Source organism: Aulonocara stuartgranti, assembly GCF_965226115.1.
Source record: "Aulonocara stuartgranti genome assembly, chromosome: 19".
NCBI lineage: Eukaryota > Metazoa > Chordata > Actinopteri > Cichliformes > Cichlidae > Aulonocara > Aulonocara stuartgranti.
This window is the reverse complement of record NC_138955.1, coordinates 24,159,171-24,168,332: the sequence shown is the minus strand read 5'-3', so window position 1 is coordinate 24,168,332 and position 9,162 is coordinate 24,159,171.

Genomic DNA, 9,162 nt, shown 5'->3' with positions numbered 1-9,162 from the left:
GTTCCTGCACAGGTGCTCCTCATCAAGAAATGTGGTGGTCATCTGAGAGGAGGAAAGAATTGTTAACTGAACTGAGCCTCCACATTGGTGACCCCTGACTCGAGCATGCAACGGGCCGTAGATAACGCACACTCCGCTATGGATGCATCAGCGGCCGCCGGACCTCCGCCTCCTGTTGCAGCTACGTTCGCTGTGGCGCTGAAACTGCCGGACTTTTGGCTCCATGACCCCCCGTCATGGTTCGTACACGTGGAGGCTCAGTTCGCCCTTCGCGGCATCTCGGCTGAATTAGAAGAAGCTGATAACTATTACATTAGTTAAACTGATTTGCATTACATTAAACTGCTGACTTGTTGTGAGTGAATGATATTGTTTTATGATGCATTATACTGCTGAGTTATAAGAAATCTAATTTGTCTGAGTAGAAGAGAACAGAGTGTGCTGGAGTTTTCTGCCCCATTTCAGCAGGAGCAGATAAACAGGGAGCCAAGGTCGTAGCTCAGGCGCTGTGTGAGAGAAAGCATGTGAATGTTTAGGCTTTGTATGATAAGGTGGAGGCACCAGAGGCTATAAAAGTTTGAGCAATGCTCCACCATTTTGAGATTTTGAGGCTGTCTGCATCAGTGTCCATCTCCCACGCGTGTGTTCATTAAAATCATCGTTTGACTCAACCCGGCCGGACCAGTGTTGTTATTGTGGTTTTTTTTATCTTGTCTCCATCCCCAATATTTTGAACCTTAACAGCTTGGTGGCCTCGCTCGACCCGCTGGCCACCCGTCGCGCGATGGCGCTCCTCCGGGACCCACCCACCCAAGGGAAATACGCCGCCCTCAAAGAGCTGCTTCTTCGGCGCTATGCCCTCTCCGACGCCGAACGAGCCGAAAAGCTCCTCAACCTGTCAGGCTTGGGTGGCGGTACCGCGCTCGAGCTCATGGAGAACATGCTATCGTTGCTCGGGCCGGATGACGGTGGTTTCCTCTTCGTGCACCTCTTCCTTCGCCAACTACCGGCCGCCGTGAGAGCTGTCCTCGCGAACTCTCCGCTTCTGCCTGCGAAGGATTATCGCTCCCTGGCTGAAGAAGCGGATCGTATTCTCCTGGCTAGCCGCACTTTCGACGTTCACGCCCTGGCTACGGACACGCCGGCGGCACCTTCCACGCCTCCACCTGCCTCCCCCTTGCTGACGGCAGGGATTGCTACACGCCGGCACCGCGGAAAGAGCATCTGTTTCTACCATCAGCGTTTTGGCGACAGAGCGCGTCGCTGCCTGCCGCCTTGCGCTTTCACGGCCCAGGGAAACGGACCCGCCAGCGCGCCGTAGCAGCCGCGACCGCTGGCGATACAGAAAGGCTGCTCTTCATAGAGGACTCGCGCTCCGGGAGACGTTTTCTCGTGGACTCCGGCTCCCAGAAGAGCCTCCTTCCCCCTACCGCTGCCGATGGACTAGCAGCGAACTGTGGGCCGCAGCTCATTGCAGCTAACGGCTCTCCCATCAAAACGTTTGGGGAAAGGTTGGTGACTGTTTGTTTTCATGGCCGGGATTTCCAGTGGAACTTTGTTGTTGCTGCTAGCTCTGTACCTATTTTGGGTGCTGATTTCCTGTGTGCTCATGGACTACTTGTCGATGTCGCTAACAGACGTTTAATCGATGCTCTCTCGTTTTCTTCGCTACCCTGTTTTACTCGGGCCGCCGAGCCCCTGATTCGGGCTAATGTAGTGACCTCCGGGGATGCTTTTCAGCGTTTGCTTTTAGAGTTTCCATCGCTGTCTGTCCCTAATTTCTCTAGCACGGTAACGAAGCATGGGGTTGAGCATTATATTCCCACGGTCGGGCCCCCGGTGTTCGCGCGCACGCGCGCCGCCTCGACCCCGCGAAACTGTCCGTCGCTCGGGAAGAGTTTGCAGCCATGGAGCGCCTTGGCATTGTACAGCGTTCGAACAGTGCATGGGCCTCTCCGCTTCACATGGTGCCCAAATCGGACGGTCGGTGGCGGCCATGCGGAGATTTCCGCCGTTTAAATAATGCCACGGAGAATGACCGTTACCCCATCCCCCACATTCAGGATTTTTCTGCCAATCTCGCCGGAACGTCGATTTTTTCTAAAATTGACTTGGTGCGGGGGTATCACCAGGTTCCCGTGCGCCCCGAAGACGTTCCTAAAACTGCTGTCATTACCCCCTTCGGCTTGTTCGAGTTTTTGCGCATGCCGTTTGGCCTGAAAGGTGCCGCCCAGACCTTTCAGCGGCTGATGGACTCCGTTTTGCGTGGGCTGCCGTTCGTTTTTGTTTATCTGGACGATATATTGGTGGCCAGCTGCTCAGCGAGCCAGCACGAGTCCCATCTGCGCCAGGTTTTCCAGCGTTTGGAAGCGCACGGCCTGATCATCAACCCTTCCAAGTGCCAGTTTGGGTTGCCTGTTCTGGATTTCCTCGGGCACCGCATTTCCGCTGAAGGTGTGGTTCCGTTGCCCGACAGAGTCCAGGCCGTTTCGGCTTTCCCGCGTCCCACGTCGGTTAAAGCGTTGCAGGAGTTCTTGGGGATGATAAATTTTTACAACCGCTTTCTCCCCAGAGCTGCCCACCTGCTACAGCCACTCTATGCTGCCTTAAAAGGTAAAACAGCCAAAGATCCGGTTGACTGGCTGCCTGAACGCGTCCGTGCGTTTTCCGCAGCCAAGTCTGCGCTGGCTGACGCCGCCCTGCTGGCCCACCCGCTTCCGTCGGCGGAGATCGCGTTGACCACCGACGCCTCGGACGTGGCAGTGGGCGGAGTGTTGGAACAGCGGGTTTCAGGTCTCTGGCAACCGCTCGCCTTTTTCAGTCGTACGCTCCGGGATGCTGAACGCAAGTACAGTGTTTTTGACAGGGAGTTGCTGGCCCTGCACCTCGCGACACGGCATTTTCGTTTTTTCCTCGAGGGTCGCAACTTTGCTGCATACGTTGACCACAAACCTTTGACGTTTGCGATGTCCAAGGTCTCTGACCCATGGAGCGCACGCCAGCAGCGCCAGTTGGCGGCCATTTCTGAGTTTACCACAGACATTCAGCATGTGGCTGGTAAGTCCAATCACGTCGCTGACTGTCTCTCACGTGTGTTGGTTTCTCCGGTGTATGTCGGCATCGACTACGCTGCCATGGCCGCCGAGCAACGTGCTGACCCGGACGTCCTTGCCCTTCAGTCAACAAAAACGGGCCTCGTGCTGGAGGACACCCCGGTGTGGGACGGCGGTCCGCACCTTCTTTGCGACGTTTCCACCGGCCGCCCCCGCCCGGTGGTTCCCCTTTCGTGGCGTCGTCGTGTTTTTGACTCGGTGCATGCCCTCTCTCATCCCGGCGTCTGGGCCTCGGTCAAGCTGGTCAGCGCCACGTTTGTTTGGCCGGGCCTTCGCAAGACGGTGAAAGAATGGGCGGCAGTTTGTATCCCAAGCCAACGCTCGAAAATCCACCAGCACACACAGGCACCCCTCGAACCTTTCCGTGTCCCGGGTAGGCGTTTCGATCACGTTCATGTGGACCTGGTTGGTCCCTTGCCGCAGTCACAGGGTTTCACGCACCTTTTGACTGTGGTGGACCGCACAACCAGGTGGCCGGAGGCGGTACCCCTGGCGTCCACGACAGCGGCGACGGTGGCCAGGGCATTTTTGTCAACGTGGGTTTCACGTTTCGGCCCCCCTGCTGACATTACCTCGGACAGGGGCCCCCAGTTTGTTTCCGAGCTTTGGTCTGCTATGGCTGACGGCCTGGGAGTCAAGGTCCACCGCACCACAGCATACCACCCGCAAGCTAATGGGATGTGCGAACGGTTTCACCGGTCACTTAAGGCCGCGCTCCGTGCTTCCTTGACAAGTGGCGACTGGGTCGACCGTCTTCCGTGGGTTTTGCTGGGTTTGCGTAGCGCGGTTAAAGAAGACCTCGGGGTTTCCCCGGCTGAACTGGTCCTCGGCCAGCCTCTCCGGGTCCCCGGGGAATTCTTACCTGAGAGCCCTCCCCCATGTTTCGATACCTCTTTGTTGCCTTTTTGCCCCCCAAGAAACTCATTTCCTGTTCCTGGTCCTGTGCACCACTGCCTGCCTGACACCTTTGTTCCGAGTTCATTGGACTCTGCTCGTTTCGTTTTCGTCAGGCACGATGCCCATAGGACTCCGCTGCGTCCACCATATGACGGGCCATACAGGGTTCTTAAACCAGGCAACAAACATTTCGTTTTGGACTTTGGCGGTCGGCAGGAAGTTGTCTCTGTTGACAGACTTAAGCCTGCACATGTTATGCAAGAGGATCAGGTGGTCCCGGCCCAGGCCCCTCGCCGCGGCCGCCCACCTGCCACCGGGCTGATGGATTCTGTTTTTTCCCCCAGGAGCGACCCAAAATCAACGGAGTCCGAGTCGTCTTCAGCTTTTTCTGACCGCCAGTGCCAGCCTCGCTCCCGGGCTGGGTTGCCCTCTGTCAGTTCCCCACCCGCCCAGTTCAGCCGCTCCGGCCGTTTGCTTAAGCCCCGGGTCCTGGACTAGTTCTGCTGGGTGTTCGGGGGGGGGTGGCATGTGTGGTGGACCACTAGAGGGCTCCACTCACACCCAGTGTAGAGGAAGTGTGTTCCTGTGTTTTGTGGCGCGATATGCGCAGTTGATGTTGGAGACGAATAAAGAAGGAGTGAGAACTGAGAGCTGTGTCGTTGATGCTTACCTCCACACTGGGAGCAAATAAGGTTTACCATTAGGGAGAAAGTGTGCAAAGTCGAGAGGTAAAGGTGGTGCAAAGAAGTGGCCGTTGAAATGTGATTACTCACCTGTTGTTTCTGTGCCCTCTCCAGGGTGTTTGGGCAAATGCTTCCCCCCAGGGATCCAGACACCATTTAAAGGTTCCAGGAGAACCACGGGTTAAGGGAGTGTGGGGGAATCTCTGTGCATGGGGTTGTTGGTGTTTTTAAAATAATTGTTAAGGTGTAAGTTTAAATGTAAAATATTTAATCATATGAAAATGGTCAAGTGCATGTATATATTTATTTAATAAAATGGTGTGATGTAGAATGTTGGTGGAAGGTTAGAATTTGGTGAACTCACCTGACAGTAAAATAATGGGTTAGTCCTTAACAGCTGAGAGTATTTAAGGCTGCCAATTGTCATTAGAAGGAGTGATTGTTTGTGCTGTGAGAAGGCTTGACGTGTGAGTCATTGTCATAGCTGTAGAGTTATATGGGCAAATAAATGCCTCACTGTAAATCCTGCCGTAAAAAGCCGCCCTTGTTACAGTGGCCCAAAATTTGTTTGTATAGTATAAGCTTAATATGCTGATGACTGTGGCTGCTTTAAAGTGCAAGTTAAAAGAGTATTTCCAAGTAAACTCAAGCGATAATGTTGAAAATGTACCAACTTTAGAATCTTAAACATTTAAAACAAATAAAAATAGCACATTCTGTTGGGCTCATGACACATTCAAGATGCCAAATTCTTGTTTTGAAGCCGTGCTTATGGATTTGATGCAGTTAATGAGCAATTTTGTGAAAAGCTGAGTGCATTTCAGTTCCCAGAGAAGAACATGTTGCTAGTGTGAAATGCAGACCTGATGATACCAGAGAAAGCCAGCATCACATGTAGTAGTTTGTTTGTTTGTTTGCTTTTAGTTTGTTGATTGACTAATAGTTTTCCAGATGTTTTCATCCCGTTGTCCTTTATTTGCACCTGTACCTTTGAAATGCATTGTTCAAGAAACGTTCCCCCACTTTCTTTTTTAAATGTGGTTTAAATCCATTTACACACATACATAAGGTTTCAAATGTGACATGAATAAAGCGACTCACTGAACGATCACAGAAAATCAAAAACAGGAAAGCATTAAAACCTAATCAGGTGACCAGTCTGAGATGAAACAAGTGTATCCGTATGTGACAGCGGAAATCTTGTGACCCGCTTGGTAATGCCTCACTTTTGACTTCTTTCCAGATGAAGACCGATGTGAATGTGTCCACAAACCTCATGTCCCTGAAGGATAAACTCCGCTTTGTTTGCTTATTCGCCAAGGTCCTCTGGACAGTGCGCTGATTCAAGCATAGGCCCAAGATGCAACATGACCTTTCCTGTTTAAGTAGAAATTCATTTGAAAGGGTATCGTCCCAATAAATAGACCCCCATTCATTTTTCACGGGGAAACAAATTAGCTGCTGGTATGTTGTTTTTCTAGACTACCAGTACATACTGACTGTAAGACAGAGCACAGATTGTGGTGATTTGTAACAGGGCATTTTTGGAAAGGTTTTGACCTCAGACCATGTGGACCAGCTAATTGAAAAGCGGGAAATAAGGAGAAGTTAGTGACCCGGTCAGTCACTAAGACTCCTGCCAGAAAGTATTTACATTTCGACAAACAAAAATCAAGAAATACAGCTTTATTGTTGGATTTTCAGTTTATGATGTTTTACATTTACCCAACTATTTACGTTAATTGTAGGTGATTATACTTATACTTGTTTTACATTTAACCCTGGAGAACCCATGGGGTCGGATCTGACCCCATGGGTTCTCCAGGGTTAAAATGGAAATATTTGCTTTTTGTCTCTACTAACTGTATTGGTTGTAGTAACTGGATATTGTGTACATTTATATTTTTTAAGAGTTGTGTCATTAAGTATAATTATGTTTGACTTTTTTTTTTAAATGTATGACTTACACTCACAATGAAGTAAATTAAACTTGACATACTGTTACCACGATCTAGGTAAAAGATCTCATTAGTTTTGTGTTAATAGCACGGACAGAAGTCCTTTTGAGGTTAGTTAATATAAACCAACATAAACTACTTTAAGCCCTGATCAATACTGTTGCTACAACATGAAAGCCCTGAGGTTCAAACATGATTACAAGACTACAAACTCACAAGTCAGCTGTTTTATTTCATTTTTAATTATAAAATAATAAAATAAAAATCAAATTATCAAGCAAATTTGGGGTAATTTTGTTTGAAGATGTATTTTCAAGGGTTAATTAAATAGTTTCCAGTTAATGTTCTTTCAGTCAGCGACTCGCTTATTTGATTATTTGCTCTAAATTGACTTGTTTTCCGCTTAACTTGTGATAGTTTAATTTTAGTTAAACCAACAGCTGTAGGATTTCTCAAATTTACAACATAAGAATCCATAAGAATCAAGTTACATGGTTTTCACATGATGACAGTAATAATGATGAAGATGGAAGGTCTTGACTGGAAACCAACCAAAGTCTATGAACAAGAGTGATACTGTGCTGCATGCATGCCTGCTACTCGCTACTCAGTTCAATTTAATTAGCTGCAAATGAATTATAAATGTGGGTAATTAAAGGCAGAGTAGAAGCTATTACCATGTCTGCCAGTGGTCGGATGTAGATGAGACACATTCAAATAACAGATGTTTGGGGGTTTTTACCAGCATGTGTCACCGACCAACATAAAGTAGGCACGTGAGAGATGGTGACAAAAGTGACTGCAGGTTGAGTATTTTTCAGACTATACTCGTTAAAATGAAGTCATTACACCCTTTAGGGGGCGGTTAAAGAGTTATTTGGACCATTTTCTGTGCACCTGTCTAGCTTTCTTTGTCAATAAAACCTGAATGCAGTCAACAATAACGGCATAAAATGCTTAACCTTTTCAAATCGCCTGCAGAGGTAATGGCAAGTAAAAAGATGTCAGTCACTGTTTTCCTTTTAGAAAAGTTAAGATGCTGCTCTCAGAATGCAAATCTGTATAAAATGGTCGTGGCCAGCTCACCTTTGATACAGATAAAAATGTTGACTTGGCTAAAAGTCTATTATAGAACTTTAAATCATTGATTATTATACTAAATTAGGACAATATATAATATTTTGAGATACTAGAAATCCTATTTGCTAATTAATTACAAACCATATTATAAATAACAATACTTAAAGGAAACCATCTGACTTTTTTTCACCGCCATACCAATCCATATCATGCATGACACAGCAGGAGTTTGACCATGTTTCTTTCCACAGTTAAGATTTTATGTGTTTGGAGAATGAAGTCATGTCGTGTGCATTAAGAAATAATTCATTTCCTGCTCAGTGGAATGCATTGCACTGATTAGACTGAGCAGTAGAGATGTGTAATGTGCAGCTGTATCCCTTTAAGTATTGAGCCAAATCAAGGTCTTATTGAAAAAAGGTAGTCGTTAGTTCAACAGTACCAACTCTCTGAAACTGCTTAGAGATAATTATTAATGGGTTTAACAATGTAACACACATCTCTGATTTTGTAAGCACAATGGTGCTTGTAGCTAAATGTTAATAGTTGCTAACAATTGCTGTAGTAATATTGTACTAATATTTTCTTTGACTAACAAACCTACTTTACATCCTTAGAGCTGAATAAAAGAGCTTTTTGATACAGTTTTAGCAGGCTGGTCTTTAGCCTGTGTAACTACTTTACTTACTTGGGTCTGTCCCTTCTGCTGAACACTAAGGCTGAATCAAAACAAGTATTGCTCAAGCAGAGCACACGAATCACTTATTTACTCTGATCCCCCACATTCCTACCCAAAATAAAAATATGTTTAAGAATATGCAGTGTTATGTGTAAGCATGCATATTGTGTGTCTTTGAATATGTGTATGGATGTTTAAGTCACTTTGCAAACAAAAGAACTATCCATTTTCCATTATCCATTCTTAAGAGTTAGCTGTTTTGCTTTCAGTTACGTGATTTACGAATGTTTATTAGTCAAAACAAAGTGTTTTCACTGCTTCCTGGCATTTTATGCTTTAAACAATAAATTTATCAAGAAAATATTAACAGATCCCCCCTCCCACCAAAATGAGCTCCTCCAAGAACACGGAAGCTTAAAGAATTATCATTATGACCAAGCCCCTGCATGGGATGTACATTTAACAGATATAGGAAGTTGCTAGAGGCCAGTATAAAGGACAGCACAGAGACTCTGATCATGAAAGCACAAGAACAGGCCGTAAGCCCCAGATCCATAGAGACAGGAGTCTACCACAGCCAACAGGACCCAAGTTGGTGCCCCAGAGACTATGCAGTACAAAGTAGTAGGATGTAAGATACAAGCTAGGACTGTACACACTAAAAGAACCAACCAAGTGGCTGAGGTAGTGCACAGGTGCATCTGTGGTAGAAATAGACTAGAAGGTCCCAAGTACCAATGGGAGACACAATG